The sequence below is a fragment of the Rhinopithecus roxellana genome, chromosome 15 (assembly GCF_007565055.1).
Source record: "Rhinopithecus roxellana isolate Shanxi Qingling chromosome 15, ASM756505v1, whole genome shotgun sequence".
Lineage (NCBI taxonomy): Eukaryota > Metazoa > Chordata > Mammalia > Primates > Cercopithecidae > Rhinopithecus > Rhinopithecus roxellana.
In genome coordinates this window covers 2,456,725-2,474,083 of record NC_044563.1, presented here as the reverse complement: position 1 = coordinate 2,474,083, position 17,359 = coordinate 2,456,725, and the positions used below count along the sequence as shown (strand labels likewise).

Here is a 17,359-nt window from a genome sequence, read left to right as displayed (position 1 = left end):
CTCCAGTCTGTTTGTGCTTGTGCCTGCCTCCAGCTCCCTTCTCCTGCACCCCCAAAAGCTGGAGAGCTAGAACGCAGGAGAGAGCAGGCCAAAGTGGGCATCCCCAGTCCATCCAAAAGGGGAAGCCTCTCTCCTGGCTGGGCCTGGCCCAAATCCACCTGCTCCAGTCCCCTTATCTCAGGAGGGGCGGCCGGCCTGCAGTGCACCCTGCATTTATCACCTCCCACCTGCGGGGCTGCAGAAAGACAAGTGTGGGCTTCACGTAGCCCCAGCAGGCAGGGAGCACAGCCCCTGACTTGCTGCCCAGACTCAGGCTTGTTTAAAGGAAACCATGAGAAACCCCTCTGCCCCCAGCTGATGGGCTCAGAACCCTGGTACTTTGAGAATGTGCTGGGGTGGAGGGTGGGGAGCAGCACTCCACCACCAAGACACATCCAGTCTTACAGACTTTTCTTCAGGCCTTGCACCAGGGTCTCCTGTTTTTGTGGGCCAGGGTCTCCCTAGGTCTTGCCACAAAACACCCAAAATGTTCAAGGTCTAGTCACACCTGCAGTGGGGGGGGGGGGGGGGCAGCCTCGAAGCCTCTGAGGGGAGGGAGAAATGGGAACACAAGGGGGTGGTGCCCTGGAACCAGGAGCGCTTGGGGAGGGGTGGCTTCTGATGACCAGGCTTTGGTGGAAGAAGTCGAGGCTGTGTGCCTCCCTGTGCACCCACACTGTCAGCCCTACCAGCCAACTAGTTTCAAAGCGCTCCCTCTTGGTAAAAGAGACGTTTATTATTTTTTAAATAGCTGACCTATAAACCTCTGAAAATTATGGCTTACAATGGAAAGGGTGACGTAAAATAGCAAAAACAGAACAGCTAGCAGTATTTTTGCTGGTGCCTTGGGCTAGGAGAAGAAAAGAACTGGTGGACCCTTATGGCGCCCTACGTGACAGTTGCTGACTTCCCCCCCCCCCCACCTGGCCCCACACTGGGTCAGGGACAAAGGGGGGGCTCAACTTGAGATGGTGGAGATGTATTTAGACATATAATTAACTGAGCCTCCCCCAGCTGCCTGGAAGGGCTGGGCGAGGAGGGCGAAGGGGCTGGCCTCGAGACCCAGCTGGGGCCAGACTCTGGGAAATGCTCCTGGGACCTGAGAGTGGCAGGTCCCGCTGCTTCGGCTCAGCAACAGGGACCCTCAGCCGATGGTAACGAGGGACCAGACCCATGTAGACCTGGCTTCAGCCTTCAAACCTCTCCCCAGGGGAGAAACCGCAGCATTCACCTGTGTGAGCAGCACAAAGCCCTTTCCCTTCTGAGATAAAGGAGGGTGGCAGTGCTTTCTGCCCTGGGCTGGGAGGAGGCTGGACCGGGTGCCTGGCAGGCAGTTCGTGGGTGCACAGGGTAACCTGAGTTAACTGTTTCTGGTGACTGGTCTGCTAGGGTGGATCCTTATCATCCACAGTGGCATCTGCTGCCAGGCCTCCTGCTGTAGCCGGGGCTGGTGGGGCTCCTAACCTTGCTTGACTTCTCACAGTCCTGGCCCCTGGGCACGGGACATGTGGTTGCCCAGCACCCTCTTGTCACTCAAGGGTAGCTTTTTTAAAAGCAGTGTGAGGACTTTGTGGGGACGTGAAGGTGAGGCCCAGTGCCATTTCTCAGGAGAAGTTTCTCCCCAGGGCAGGAGCTGGCTGCAGGGACCCACAGGCCACCACCCTCCATGGGCTGCTAGTCACAGGTGGGACTCTGGGCACATGTGACCCAGGCAAGCTGGCCTTTCCTTCTGGGGGCCTCAGTTTCCCCATCTGGAATGAGAAATGTCCAGGGTTTTTTCCAGTGCTGTGTTTATGTGATTCTCATGTGGGGACAGCCATGGAAATAATACCCGATGGCACTGTTTGCAAAGCTCTCTTCTCACCCATGCTGTTGGGGAAGAGCAGCTACGAGCATGCGTCCCAGCCCCCAGGCCTCATCCAAGCTGAAAACACAGGCACCGGCTGGCTGGCCAGAGCACTCATGGGTCGGCCATGTGGGAGTCACACCCCAGCTCCACTGGGGATCCACGATCATCATATGAACTATGACACCAGGACCGCCAGGCACATAGCAATGGCTTTTCCCTGTGCCAGGCATGTGCTAAGCAGGATCAGCTTCAGCCAGGTCCCACCGTGTTTCTTGTTTGAAGAGGATACTGAGGCATGGAGTAATCCACCTGAGGTCATGCTCCTGACCTTGGCAGGGCAGAGGGATGTTGGGCTGGGGTGCTCTGGCACCAGGCCTGGAAACCATTGCACTATCCTGTCCCGCGGACTGGGCTGGGAAGACAGGCAGTTGCTCCGTTAATCTACAGACAGTCCAGATGAAGGTGGTGAGGGAGAAGGGTGGATGTGTTGGAGCCAGAGGATCAGGGTGAGGCAGGAGAGATGAGGCAGGGGAGGCTGCTGGTGCCGGGGACCTTGGCAGGCCTGGCCTGCTGGTGCGTGTGAGGCCGGCACACGGGCGTACATATGGTTTAGCGTAAGGGTGTCTTTTGAGTGTGCCTGCTGGGCCTCCCCCTTCCCTGCCCTGTCCTACTGGTCTCCTGTACCTCCCCGGGCCTGATGGACTGGTGCCAAAGGTTGGATTTCATCAGCCAGCAGTGGGGAGCCCCAGAGGGACTAAAGCAGGGAGTGGTAGAAGCATCTCAGCTGCCAGGTGAGGAAGGAGGAGCGCCAGCAAGAGGGAAGGGGGTGAGGGGACCAGAAGGGCACTGTGGCCATCCAGGCAGAGGGCAGAGGCACTGGGCTGGGTAGACATTCCAAGCTCCAGCATGCCAGTCCCTGTTCCAGGCACCAGAGACTTAGCAGTGAATAGAGAGACAGAAGGTCCCTGCTGCAGGTGCTTTCTCCACTGGGGGAGGTGACATCAGAAAACCCCTCCAGTGGGCTGTGGTGCAAACAAAGGTGGTTAGTGTTAGGGGAGGACAGAGCTGAGCCCAGCACCAGCCTAGCCTTTAAAACAGAAGGGGCTAGGAAGCCCCTCCTCCAGCTCCCAGCAGGTGACACAGCAGGTGATGGTGTCTGAAGAGCACTGTTTTATTGTTTGCTATTTTTTGATTCAATATTATTACCTGAAGTCCATAGGTTACATGAGGGTCCGTTCTCAGTGCTGTACATTCTATGGGTTTGGACAGATGCTTACTGTCCTGTATCCACCATTACAGTGTTGTACAAGGTAGTTTCACTGCCCTCAAAATCCTCTGTGTTCCACCTATTCATCCCTCCGTCCTCCCTAACTCCTGCAACCACTGATCCTTTTACTGGCTTCGTAGTTTCGCCTTTTCTATAATGTCATAGAGTTGGACTCATACAGCATCAGCCTTTTCAGATCAGCTTCTTTGGCTTAATAATACTTAAGGTTCTTCCATGTCTTTCCATGACTTGAGCTCGTTTCTTTTTAGCACTGAATAATATTCCACTGACTGGATGTACCACAGTTTGTTTAGCCACTCACCTCCTGAAGGCTTCCAGGTTTTGGCAATTATGAATAAAGCTGCTATCAATATCCACATGCAGGTTTTTGTGTGGATGCAAGTTTTCAACTCATTTGGGCAAATACCAAGGAGTACAATTGTTGGATGGTGTGTGATGGATCATATGTGAAGGGTACATTTAGTTTTGTAAGAAACCACCAAACTATCTTCCGAAGTGGCTGCACCATTTGTGTTCCCACTGCAGCTCCTGTTGAAGGGCAGCGTTGAGAGTTCCTGTTTCTCATCTGTGGACCACACCAACCACCAATTTCAGATGAATTAAAAAACAGAAACCCTACTACAATGTGCACACGACAAGGACAAGGCATAATTCCAAACGAACACTGATGACCGTGGCTTGATCTCAAGGCCTCAGCTGGTTCGGCCTGGCTTGGGATGAAGAGCCTGGGCCCTTGGTCATTCTTCATCCAGCTGGCCCTGTAATGAATTGCATATTGTCCAAATATCTGCCTCCCCAACTGCAGGAAGATTCTGCATTTCCCACACATCAATATCAGACGTGGCCATGTAACTTGCTCTGGGCAGTGAAATGTGACCCACTTGGCATGTACCGTTGCTGAATGGAGCCCGCCAAAGCCAGTGTCCTGCTATTTCATCCCTCTGCTGTGAGACAAGTGAGACCTCAGACAGGGGCTGCTCCTTCCAAAAGAGAAAATGGAGCACAACCCCAGCCCTCCAGCATAGGGGCCATCGTGGTGAGTGAGAGATCACCAAGAGCTTTGGGCCTGTTTGTTACACAGCATAAGATAAGCTGACAGAGACAGGTTCTTTGAAGACCCAGCTCACTGTTAGAGGTTTATGGGAATGACAGCAAAGGCCTGGTGCCATTTCAAGTTGTTCTGGTTACTTGGACACATGTCCAGAAATGACACAGAGACTCAACCCTGCAAGCTGTGTTCAGTCCTGCTGGTGTTGTTCCAGCTTGTCACGTTTGCAGGCTGGAGGTCAGGTGTTTCCAGTTGGTAGTGACAGATCCTGAGTTCTCTCTTGGTTACCATCTATCCTGCTATACTGTCGTTTTGTGTGTGGTGTGTGCCTTCACAAGTGTCTAGTCAGTCATCTTTTTTTTTTTTCTTTGATGAAGGAATAAAATGATTGTGATTTGGGGAAGGGTCAAAGTCTCAGAGATGGAACTGGCTGCCCACACTCTAGCATCCTTAAGAAATCCTGGCTGGGTGTGGATGCTCACACCTGTAATCCAAGCACTTTGGGAGGCTGAGGTGGGAGGGTCACTTGAGCACAGGAGTTTGAGACCAGCTTGGGGCAATATAGCGAGACTCTATCTCTACAAAAGTTTTAAAAATTACCCAGGCTTGGTGGTGTGTGTGCACCTGTGGTCCCAGCTACTCGGGGGGCTGAGGCGGGAGGATCACTTGAGCTTGGGAAGCGGAGATTGCAGTCAGCCATGATCAACTGCATCACTGTATTCTCCAGCCTGGGCAACAGTGCGAGCGAGACCCTGTCAAAAGAAAAAAAAAAAAAAAAAAGGCTGGGCGAGGTGGCTCATGCCTGTAATCCCAGCACTTTGGGAGGCCGAGGTGGTCAGATCACAAGGTCAAGAGATCAAGATCATCCTGGCTAACACAGTGAAACCCCGTCTCTACTAAAAATACAAAAAATTAGCCGGACGTGGTGGCATGTGCCTGTAATCCCAGCTACTTGGGAGGCTGAGGCAGGAGAATCACTTGAACCCGGGAGGTGGAGGTTGCAGTGAGCCAAGATCGCATCACTGCACTCCAGCCTGGGCGACAGAGTGAGACTCTGTCTCAAAAAAAAATCTCAATTGCTTATTCTGAAAACTAAAAATTGTGTCATTTAAGCCCTGGAGTGGTTGTTTCAGGGGCATCTGAGATATTGATTATATCACCAAGATCTGCTCTATGGGTAAGCCCCTTGGAATAAAAAATGAAAATAGCCTCTGATGACCTCGTGGCATCAGGAAGAAGCGCTCTGATCTTAGCTGTTACTTGAAAGCCCTCAGGGGCAGGACTTTCTCGGCAGGGCTTGCCTGCTCCAGTGTCTGACAGCTGTGTGTACTCACCATTCCCTTCTGCCTCACATCACAGCCACTACTCTACTGTTCAACACTGAGGCATGAAGTTGGGTGTGGACAGGCAGCCAGTACCTTCTCTTCTGTTGGCATGATAACACCTGTTCTAATGATCTCCTGCCAAGTAAACAACTATCCCAACACTTTGTGGTTTAAAACAGTGGTTTTAGCCAGGTGCGGTGGCTCCCGCCTGTAATCCCAGCACTTTTGGGAGGCCGAGATGGGTGGATCACGAGGTCAGGAGATCGAGACCATCCTGGCTAACGTGGTGAAACCCCGTCTCTACTAAAAAAATACAAAGAACCAGCCGGGCGTGGTGGGGGGCGCCTGTAGTCCCAGCTACTCGGAAGGCTGAGGCTAGAGAATGGCCTGAACCCAGGAGGCGGAGCTTGCAGTGAGCTGAGATCGCGTCACTGCACTCCAGCCTGGGCAACAGTGAGACTCCACCTCAAAAACAAAACAAAACAAAAAACAATGGTTTTATTTATACCTATGATTATATCAGAAATTTGGGAACAGTTGGCAAGATAGCTTGGCTCTGTGTTGTGGGGTGTCAGCTAGAGTAGTTCGATTGGGGCTGAGGACTCAAATTCCAAGATGGCGCATTCCCATGCCTGGCAGAGCCCTGGGAGCTGCTGCCTGTGGCTCCCTCCACAGGCCTGCTTGGGGTTCCTCACAGCATGGCAGCTGGGTTTCAAGAGCAGGTGTTCCAGGAGGCCTAGGAGCAGCTCTAGAGACCTGGTCTCAGAAGCTATGCAGCATCACGTCTGCCTCATTTGATTAATCAAGCAAGCTACTGAGCCCATCCCAGATTCATGGCAGGGGGATCTGCTCTGCTTGAGTGGCAAAGGGTTTGCAGCCATCTTTCCTTACAGAACCCAACCCTGGTGATTGATTGATAGCCAGAACGTTTTGGGGGGTTTACTTCAGGACCCACAAGCAATTGTTACCTGAATTCAAAACAGCCTATTATCCCAGCACTTTGGGAGGCCAAGCTGTGAGGATCACTTGAGCTCAGAAGTTTGAGACCAGTTTAGGCAATATAGTGAGACCCTGTCTCTACAAAAAATATAAAAATTAGCTGGGAGTGGTGGCGTGTACCTCTAGTTACAGGTACTGAGGCTGTAACCTCAGGGGGCTGAGATGGGAGGATTGCTTGAGCCTGGGAGGTCAAGTCTGCAGTGAGTCGTGATCACACCACTGCATTCCAGCCTGGGCGGTTGAGCAAGACTCTGTCTCAATAAATAAGTAAATTCAAAACAAAAACAATTTTTTTCCTCTAGCATGGATTTTTAGTAATTAACAGAATTAAAAAATCATCAAACACTTCTCATGTTTGAACTGACCAAGTGCCAGGAGTGGCTTCCTATCTGGCAAATTAGAAAGATGCAGGCCTAGGTGAGAGGCACACTGCTGTGAGTTCGTGTCAGCAAGGACCCCTGAGTAAGGGCTGCAAGGCCACTGCGATGATGCCACAAAAACTCTTGATCAGGTATCTGCCCACAGCCTTTCTGCCTTCTTTTATTGTATGTGCATGTATATAACATGTACATGTCTATATGTTATAGACATACACATGTACACATAATGTGTATGTATACACACATGTACGTATGTGTGCATATATTGTCTATATGTACATAAAGATAATTTTTCTCTTTTTGTTAACTTTGTATTTGGTTTTACATTTTCTCAGCAATATGTAACAGTATCACCTCTACTTCTTTACAAAGCATTCTTATGAAAATTTGCAAACATATACAAAAGCAATAGAATAGTATATCACCAGCCAGTTTCAACCATCATTAACATTTTTCCAACCTTGTCAATCTGTTTCCCACTTCTACTTTTACTTTTTTTCCTTTCTGCAGTTTCATAAAGCAGATCCCTGGCTGAGCACAGTGGCTGATGCCTGTAATCCCAGCACTTTGGGAGGTTGAGGTAGGAGGATTGCTAAAGCCCAGGAGTTGGAGACCAGCCTGAGCAACATAGCAGAACCCCGTTTCTACTGAAAAAACCAACAACAAAAAAAGCAGATCCCAGACGCCGTATCCTCCCACCTGCAACTTCCTCCATGCAACTCAGGCAAGTTTCATTCTTACAAATGCAATATGGACAGGAAGAGACAGCGTGGGCTCTTTCCCAGCTTCAGGGTGGTGCACATCAGCTTCGTCCTGGAAAGCGTCCCTTTCTACTCATTCTAGTACAACAATGCTAGCTTCCAGGGAAGGCCCTGGTCTTTGCTTGCAAATGGCACAAAACCACTGCTGGCCTCATGCCCCCATCCAGCCAAGTGTCTTCAGAGACAATGCACCTGGGACAAGTCCAGGTCCTCCTGCATCCAGTGTCACACTTGGTGGACAGTCCCTGCATGTAGAGGACATCCCATGTTCACCCTGAAATCCTGACAGCTCAATATGTTGCTGCTTCATGGATCCTCTTATGAGCCACTGGTCCAATTTTGAGAGCTGAAATAGTAATCCAAGTGGAAATGCCACACACGCACACAATAACGCACAGACAGAGGGAGCCAGGCCAGCTAGGGAGCCCTACTCGCATTCTCAGCCACACGGACTTGCCTTTGGGAGCGCTCCAGCCTTCACTCCTATGGTCTGCATGAACAAAAACCACTTTTTCCCCTTCCCTTTGACGCTGTCATCTGCCTGTGGCTACTTTTGGCATGGTCGGATCCTTTGGGGGTGCCCCCGGCCAATCATTGGGTGGTACTGGGGTCTGTGGGCAGGGGTTCGAGTCAGAGGGTGGTTGCCTGGTGGCCCACATGCAGGAAACACAAGTTTTGTGTTTGCACAGGAAAATGAAGGGAGTTTGCATGGGCCCAGCTCATCCTTAGGGGGACTGGAGCCCAGCTTGGAGCAGGTGGGGTGTTGGTTTATGGTCTGCACTGGTGCTATCTTTCTGATTGTCTCCAATTTGGGACTTTCTCCATTTTGCTGGGGTCCGACTTTCCCTCACTGATCCCTCTAAAGGGTGGAGGCTGTCTAGGGTGCAGAAGCCTCCCTGGGCCTCACTTTTCCCTCACTGAAAGGAACATAGGATCAGAGTCTTTGGGGGCCTGTCTAGCTCGGATGTTCCTTGAGTGTTTGAATGAAGATTGCCCGTGGTTTGAGATTTGCCCCAGACCCCCTTTTGGTTCCTTCAGACCCTTCTGCTCTAGCTGGGTGCTGATTCCCTCCCTGCAGCCTGGCCTATATCCGGGCCTGGAAGACCTTAACTGGTCTGTCTGGGTAGCAGGGAGCCCCGGTCCCCACTCCCCAGTGCTCTGGGGCTATTCATTTTAATGGTCATATAGTCACATGGGTTTTTATCATGCAACCCCAGCACTTCCCTCTCAGTCCTGGGAAAAAGCACGTGGTGCGGACAACAGGGCCCTAGACCTGAGGGGATGTGGTGAAGCCAGAATTTCAGAGGGAGAAGTAAGGACACCCGAGACCTGGTGCTGGATTTGACTACGTCCCCTCTGGAATTCGTGTCTGAAACTTACCGGCCAATGTGATAGTGTTAATGTAAGTGGGAAACTGGGCACAGTAGCTCAAGCCTGTGATCTCAGCACTTTGGGAGGCTGAGGTGAGTGAATTGCTCAAGCCCAGGATTTTGAGACCAGCCTGGGCAACATAGGGAGAACTTTACAAAAAAAAAGAAAAATTAGCCAGGTGTGGTGGTGCACGCTAGTCAGGAGGCTGAGGTGGGAGGATCACTCAAGCCTGGGAGGTGGAGGTTGCACTGAGCCGTGACCATGCCACTGTACTCCAACCTGGCTGACAGAGCCAGAGAGCCAGATCCTGTCACCAAAAAAAACCCCAAAAAAACAAAAAAACAAACAAACAAAAAAAAAAAAAAAATAAGGGGCCGGGCACAGGGGCTCACGCCTGTAATCCTAGCACTTTGGGAGGTCGTGGTGGTCAGATCACCCGACGTCAGGAGTTCGAGACCAGCCTAGCCAACATGGTGAAACCCCATGTCCACTAAAAATACAAAAATTAAGTGGACATGGTGGTGGGCGCCTGTTATCCCAGGTAATTGGAAGGCTGAGGCAGGGAGAACTGCTTGAAGGCAGGAAGTGGAGGCTGCAGTGAGCTGAGATGGTACCACTATATTCCAGCCTAGGTGACAGAGCAAGACTGTCACACACACACACACACACACACACACACACAGAACTAGGGTCTTTAGGAGGTGATTAAGCCTGAGGATTCCTCCCTCTGAGTGAGATTAAGGCTTTTATAAAAGAGGTTTCATGAAGCGCTCGCTTACTTACAACACTCACAACACAGTGCCATCTTGGAAGCAGAGAGTCCTCACCAGACTCTGATTGCCCTGACGCTTTGATCTTGGGCTTCCCACCCTCTGGAACTGTGAGAAATACATTTCTATTATTTATAAATCACCCAGTCTCGTGGATCGCCTGAGGTCAGGAGTTTGAGATCAGCCTGACCAACATGGAGACCCCATCTCTACTAAAACCAGAAAAGTAGCCAGGCACAGTGGCTCCCACCTGTAATCCCAGCACTTTGGAAGGCCGAGGTGGGTGGATTACCTGAGGTCAGGAGTTTGAGACCAGCCTGGCAAACATGGAGAAACCTCATTTCTACTACAAATATAAAATTAGCTGAGTGTGGTGGCGCATGCCTGTAATCCCAGCTACTCAGGAGGCTGAGGCAGGAGAATCGCTTGAACCTGGGAGGCGGAGGTTGCAGTGAGCCGAGATTGTGCCATTGCACTCCAATCTGGGCAGCAGGAGCAAAACTCCATCTCAAAAACAAATAAATAAATAAAAAATAGAAAAGTAAAAAATAAATCACCGAGTCTCAGGTATTTTGTTACAGTGGCACAAATGGACTGAGATACCTTGCATCCACCCTTGGAGGCTACCAGTAGGCCAACGGCCAGTCAGGTGCCTCTGCGCAGGGGCCACGCTGCTCCCCGATTCTCTTTCAGAGAGCACTGTACAGGGCTGACCCACCTCTGCAGGCAGGACAGACATGGCCTGGGTCCTGGTCCCTGTGGAGGAGTCTAGCTGTGGTTTTAAGGCAAAATCAGCCGCGCGCGGTGGCTCGTGCCTATAATCCCGGTCGGTACTTTGGGAGGCTCAGACGGGCAGATCACCTGAGGTCAGGAGTTCGAGACCAGCCTGGCCAACATGGCGAAACCCTGTCTCTACTAAAGTTACAAAAGAAATATTAACGGAGCATGGTGGCGGGCGCCTGTAATCCCAGCTACTCGGGAGGGAGGCTGAGGCAGGAGAATCGCTTGAACCCAGGAGGTGGAGGTTGCAGTGAGCCGAGATCGCACCATTGCACTCCAGCCTGGGCAACAGAGCAAAACTCTATCTAAAAACAAAACAAAACAAAACAAACAAACAAACAAACAAAACAAAACAAAAACCGATAAAACCAAGTTCTGTCTTGTCTGTTTTCTTATGCAAACCTCTCTCACAGCCGCTGCCCTCTCTGCGTTTCTTCAGTTCCAGCACCCAATTTGGAGACTGCTCTGAGACACGTCCCTTGGTTCCTTTAAGCCCAGAGCTGTGTGCCTCAACTAGATGGGACCGCGGTGGTGGTGGGGTGAGCAGGAAGGAAGATGGAAAAACAAGCAAGTTAAATTATGTCACACAACTCATGTATTTTCTCTTATTTTGCTTTCTTTCCAGTGGCTCACTTGAGTGGTTTTCTTTTTCAGTTTTCCACCTGCTTCTTTGGGGTCCCAAGGAGTCAGGTTTCCGAAGACCCCAGCCCCTGCTGCTCTGTTGGGCTCCTCCTGGCTCCTGTGTGCTCAAGGTGCTGGGGTCTCTCCCCAGCTTCCCGTCACACCTCTGCTGGGTTCACCCTCTCTGAGGTGGCAGAGTGAACAGGCCAACCACTGAAAGGGGAATAATCCCAGAAAAATGAAGGGAAGAATGCAGGTCTTTAGGAAGCCCCACAGAGGGATGGCGCCCCCTGCCCCCTGCCACTGTGAGGAGCCCTCCCCGCCCCATAGAGGGATGCTGCTCCCCGCAACCCGCCGTGAGGAGCCCTCCCCATGGAAACAGGGTTGAGGGCCTGACCTCCCCCCTTGGAGCCCCAGAAAACAAAGTGGGGAGGGTAGGGGGAAACTGAGTTGGCGGTGGCGGCACATGGAGGACCAAATCTTCTCAAGCTGGCGTCTGGGTGGGGCACGAGGAGCAGACCAGCCACGCAGCCACGGCGGCCGGAGTCACTCGAGGTCAGAAATGCCCAAGCAGGAAATGAGATGCAACTTGTAACAGACATCAAAGGAAATGGAAAAACATTCTTCTAATATGTCAGGGAGGCTAGAGGAAGGCGGGGGGCGCTGGCCCTTTATTAGGGGACGGGGGAGGGGGCGATAAGAGATGGCACTGGAAAGCTAGAAATAATTAAAATCAAAGCACCAGACACCTGGGGGTGGGAGTGAGTGTCCTCCCTGCAGCCGGGAGACCCAAGGAGCATGCTCAGAGCCCTCCAGGAGTGCCTGGAGCAGCAGCGGGCAAAGGCCTGGCCTCAGGCCCGCCTCTGTCTCAGCCAGCTCCTCCAGGCTCAGGGATGTGGTCCCCACAGGGTGCCTGCTGCAGGCAGCCAGCACAGGGTTGGTGTTGGCAGGGCCCTGTGAACTGAATGCAAGCCTTTTCCTGGAAGAGAATCCCAGGGGGATCGGGGTGCCAGCACGTGCTGGTCCCAAGGGCACAGGGTGGCCAAATGGTCTTGGGACTGAGTCCTGCTCCTTCCACACAGAAAGGCAGTGCCTAAACAAAGGTCACTGATGCAGAGGGAAGAGGGCAGCCTCAGGGTCCTTGTCAGTAGCCAGGAGACATTGCCTCCTTTTCTCTACACAGGTCTGGGCCTGATCTCTGGTGCTCACCTGAGGCTGGCTGTTTAAAGTAAGACCCTTCTCCTTGCCTCTTGCCTCTTGGGAAGCCTTTGATGGGCTGCACCTTGACGCGACCCCTTTCCAAGAGTCCAGGTGCAACCCTGGTGGTAGCATGGGGAGTTGGTGCCTGGGCAGTGGGTCCTGACCACTTCCTGCCCATCTGAGCCACGGCTTCTCCGCTCTGAAGAGGGATTGCTTTCTCAGAAAGGCGAGTTGGTGCTGGGCATGCATGCAAGTGCCCAGAAAGTGGGATTCCAGACCCCTGAGCAGGTGTCCCTGCCAGCTCAGTCCAGGCTCTGAAAGGGAAGCGGCTGGGAGTGGAGGGGACCCTGTACCGGGGGCCTGGGACCAGGCCGGCTGGGTGTGGCTTCACCAGTATGCCCCGGGTTTCAGCCTCTGTTCTGGAGGGCTGCATAAGTCAACTCAGGACGAATCTCAAACTGTGCTGGGCTTCGGTTTATCACAGTGGGGCTACCAGGCACCGGGTTACAGCCCTGGGGGTCGGGGGGCGGAGGTGGGTTGATTTTCCCAGGCCCTGGGGGAGCAAGGGAGAGCCTGCTGCTCCCCAACACAGCGCTTTTTCAGGATTCGACGTTACAAACAGCAGCAATATCGTCGGTTCAAAAGTTCAAGAATCTGGTCCAAAGGCAGCCTGAGTAAGCCCCCCGGGGCCAGGACCAGGAGCCGCCCGGCGGGAGGGTGGATGCTGGTGCCCTGCAGAAGGGACGGTGGTGTTGGGGCCTTGGCCACCGGCCTGGCAGCAGCCTGGAGCGCCGACTCCAGAGTGGAGGCTAAGCCGGGCTTCCGTCGGGGCGCGCAGGCATGCTGCGCCCAGGCGGGAGGGAACGCGCGGAGGTGGCCCAGGCGGCCCTGCCCGACTGACGGACCGAGCCTCCCCCTCCCGGCCGTGGCCGCGCTTCCCGCTAGCGGGTCCGCGGGGAGGGGCGGGAAGGCAGCTGGACGCGGCGGCGATTTATGGGCCTTTCAGGCGAGCAGGTGCCTCCTCGGGCCGCCCATTGTCTCGCCGGCCTCACAATGGGGCTGCTGCAGCCGCAGAGCCGGCCCCCGCCGCGGCTTGCGGCCTGCACGGGCGCGACGGCCCCGGGGCGGCGGGAGAGCCTGCGGTCCGCGCATCCGTCCGCACGTCCGTCGGTTCATCCGTCGGTGCATCGGTCCTACTGCCCTCCGCGCGCCTGTCAGCCGGGAGCGGGCCTCGGGGCCTGGCGTCCCTCCCTGCGCGCCGCCCGGCTCCGCTGGCCCTCGGGGTCCCCGCGCCCCGACGGTGCGCTCGCGCCCGCGCGTCCTGCGCCGTCGGGCACCCGGCTCCTCCCGGCTGGCACGGCCCGCGCCGCCGCGTCCCGGTCGCACACACAGGGGCCCATTCTTCCTGGCTCCGCGCAACCATATGGCAAATCCGCGTCGACACAGCAGCCCCCGCTCATTCAGGCGCAGAATGTCCCGCAACAGGGAAACAATCACGACTCTGTTCGCGTCTATTATGGATGCGAACGGGGCGAGAAAAGAAATCATTTAACTCCAAGAGATAGCCAGCTAATTAGCAACCATATGCGAGCCCGGGTTCAAAGCGGTGCCGGGGAGTTCATTCTGCATCGGGCGACTTTATTAGGTATAGAAGACAGATGTCCCGACAGCCCACGCATCACAGAAAATCGTGTCGGGGAGTTCTTGAAATGTCCGGGAGAGCTCTTTAAATATTAAAGACCCAGCCCCGCTGATGGACTGGGCCGGGGTCCTCTGGGATCCTCAGGCTGCAGGAAGAGGACTTTGCAACAGCCACTCTGGCAGACTCTGGCCTGGCTGGCCCTGGGAGGGTCCCCTCCGCCTCCCTCCAGGCCCTCCGCCTCCCTCCAGGGCCCCCTCTCGCCGCCCTCCGGTCTCAGACTCTTTTACTCAGGTGCTCTGGGGCCCCAAGGAGGAACAAAGGGGGTTCCTGCAGGCACGGATGGCCCAGTTATGCTTCAGGGTGCCTCCGAGGGTCAGGGCATGGCTCTGTGGGGGCGTCCAGTCCAGGAGAGGAAGGCTGCCTGGGGAGTGTCTGGTTCTGCCCCGCCCCCAGCCCAGCTGAACTGGACAGACAGTAGGTCTTCCTTCCGAGTTTGCCGAATGAGTGAGTGAGTGAGTGAGTGAATGAATGAATGGATGAGCCAGTGTGGCAGCCAACCCAACTATGAAAATCCCTCGGGGGGTGGGCGGGAGTGGGGACAATAGTGGAAGGAAAACACTCCTGATTTCTCTACCAAGAAAACAGCCTCTGGCCATGAGCCTCCAGTTCTTTGAGGAAGGAAAAGGAGAAAGCTTGTTAGAGAGAGAGAAAAAAATCTTTCTCTGTTTTCCATGCAATGCAATTATGTTCCAGCTTTTCCTCCTTGTTATTCTTTTAAGCCAAATGTCTGAATAAAAGGATTATTCCCCGCGCCCCCCCAGGACTGACCGTGCCGCTGTCAGCAGGCGGGGCGCTGCTGGCGAGATTAACTGCAGCCCGTGGCTTCCGCATTGCTTCTATGAAAGTAAGTGAGGTCAGCTGCCATTCAATTGTCGCAGCATATATATTTGAAAATTTAAATATTTGAATCAAAGGAAAAAGGGGGATTTGCATTTCTGCTCAACGCGAGGAGCACGTTTCGAACGCTGCACAATGGAAACGTTTCAATCGAAATGAATTGTCTCCTCACAGGAGGATTCTGTAGAAAGGCAGCCAGTGCTTTCTCTTTTGTTTTCTTTTGCTTTTGTTTTGTGTTGTGTGTTTTTCTTTCCTCTTACTCGCTTCAATCCAGGAGGGTGTTTTCTGAAACTTGGTGACTGACTTTGGTTTCGAGGACATAAAGAAACATGGAAAAACTCCCCAGAAACATTCACATCAGAGGCCTCTCTGGCACAAAAGCAAAATTGAATTGAACATGTGCGGGTGAAAAAATAGATACAGGGGGTGGGGGAAGTCCCAATGCCACTTAGAATGGGCTAATCAGCTGACTCCAGCTGGTCTGGACGCGGCTGTTAATGAAGGCCCCGGTGAGTGGGAGGGAGGCCCAGCGCCTCCGGCAGCCCCTGGTTCTTCAGGCAGGCCCTGATTGTCCAGGTCACCAAACCCCTCAGCCACCCAGATCCAAATGCCAGTGTCCCCAATTAGCATTAGGGGCCTATAGATGTCAACTGTGCACATGGTTTTTTTTGTCTCCACCTTGGAAAATGGTATTTTTGCGGACTCTCTACTTGCACGATGTGTCTCTAGGTGTTGGGATGATGCATTTGAGGGAAATCAGCCAGGAGAAGCCAGCTTCCTGTGCTCAGTCAGAGAAGATCTCTGAGCCAGCGGTGCGTGGGGGTTTCCCCTGGTCTGGAGGTCTGGGGTGTGGTCTCTCTGTCTGACCTGGCTGTGCGGGCCTGGACAGATGTAATCCCTCTGGATGCTGGGTGTATTCCTGTCTTGGAGCTGCCATCACAAAGGGTCACAGACAGGGCTGCTGAGAGAGCAGACGTTTATCACAACCAGTCCGGGAGGCTGGAGTCCACGATCAAGGAGTTGGCAGGGCTGGTTCCTCCTGAGGCCTCTCTCCTTGGCTTGCAGACGTCACCTTCTCCCTGTGTCCCTGCAGGGTCTTGCCTCTGAGTGTGCCTGTGTGCTCATCTCCTTATAAAGACCCCAGTCCTGTTGGATTACGGCCCATACCAATGGCCTCATTTTAACTGTTTTCTATAAAACCCTGTATCCACATACAGTCATGTGCTGAGGTGCTGGGGATGAGGGCTTCTACACATGACTTTTGGGGGACACGATTCCTCCCATAACACTGGGCTTCCAGATTGGGCGTCCTGCCCTGTGGCCCAGGATGCCTGCTGGTGAGCGGCACTGTCCAGATCCCTGGGGACCTGGTTCAGCATGAGAGTCAGGTTGAGCTGTGGCACCTGCTCCTGAGCTGGGGGTAGGCGTGGTGACTGAGGCTTATGACAAATACAGCCTCTGGGGCCTCCTGCATGTCAGAGAGATCTCAAGTGGCATTTGGGGACCCTGGTGTTCTCCTCAAAGGATAAGCGTCTAGACACGGATGCTGTCTCACCTCCTCCTGCCCCCTCACTGAGAAAGGAGGCTCCTCTGGAAGCCGGCACTATGCCAGGGTGTGGGGAGAAGGCAGGGGCACCTCCAGGGCCTGGTTCCCTGCCAGGGGCTCTCGATGCGGGGCTGCCAGCCCCACCCCCACGGTGTCTTCTGCTTATTTTGCTCTCTTGCTTCGGCCATGGGCTTTCCTTTCCTTTCCTTTTTTTCTCTCTTCTCTCATTCCTACTTTTTCTTCTCTTTCCCAAATCTGCCCCTGCCCCCCCCAAAAAAATTCCTAAATCCGAATAAAAGCCCAACAGGGCTCAACAGTGAGACTCGCCCCCTAGCTCTGCAGGATGACCTGGGCCCAACCCTGACGTCTACTCTCGCACCTGCCTCTCCGTTGCTGTGAGACCTCGGCAGCTTGGTTAACCTCTCTGAGCCTTGGCCAGCCTGCCCAGTGGCAGACACAAAGCTGAAGTGTCTCTTGGGCAGAGTGAGAAGGAGCTAATGGAAATGGCTGAAAAAACACTCTAGGCATTTAAAAAATGTCACGTAATTGCAAAATAATAACGATAACAACAATATACTTCGGAATTTTGCTGGAACTGAGAGCAGGCCTGAGTGGAATTTGGCACTGAGTGGGTCTGGCCTGGCTTCCATCCAAGGGGGTTTAGTTACTGAGGCACCCCCAGGACTCCATTCTGAGGCAGCCCCTCTCGTGAGATGGTCCTGTCAGTGGACTCTGGCATGGGCTGTGGCTGGGGTCCTTCACTGGCTAGGGCCAGTCCCAGGCGTTATTGTTGCAGCCCCCAGGTCACAGGGCTGGCAAGCCAGCGGGGCTTTTTATTTCTTT

The 17,359-nt window shown here is 53.6% G+C and overlaps 1 long non-coding RNA gene across 1 annotated transcript; it reads right to left on the bottom strand.

Moving 5' to 3' along the window:
- Window positions 1–11,187: 11,187 nt before the first annotated feature.
- On the bottom strand, window positions 11,188–13,272 carry LOC104677110. The gene is made up of 2 exons (XR_750006.2): window positions 12,441–13,272; window positions 11,188–11,444 (listed from the first exon to the last, which is right to left on the bottom strand). It is a non-coding gene; the product is annotated as an uncharacterized LOC104677110 (long non-coding RNA).
- Window positions 13,273–17,359: the final 4,087 nt, after the last annotated feature.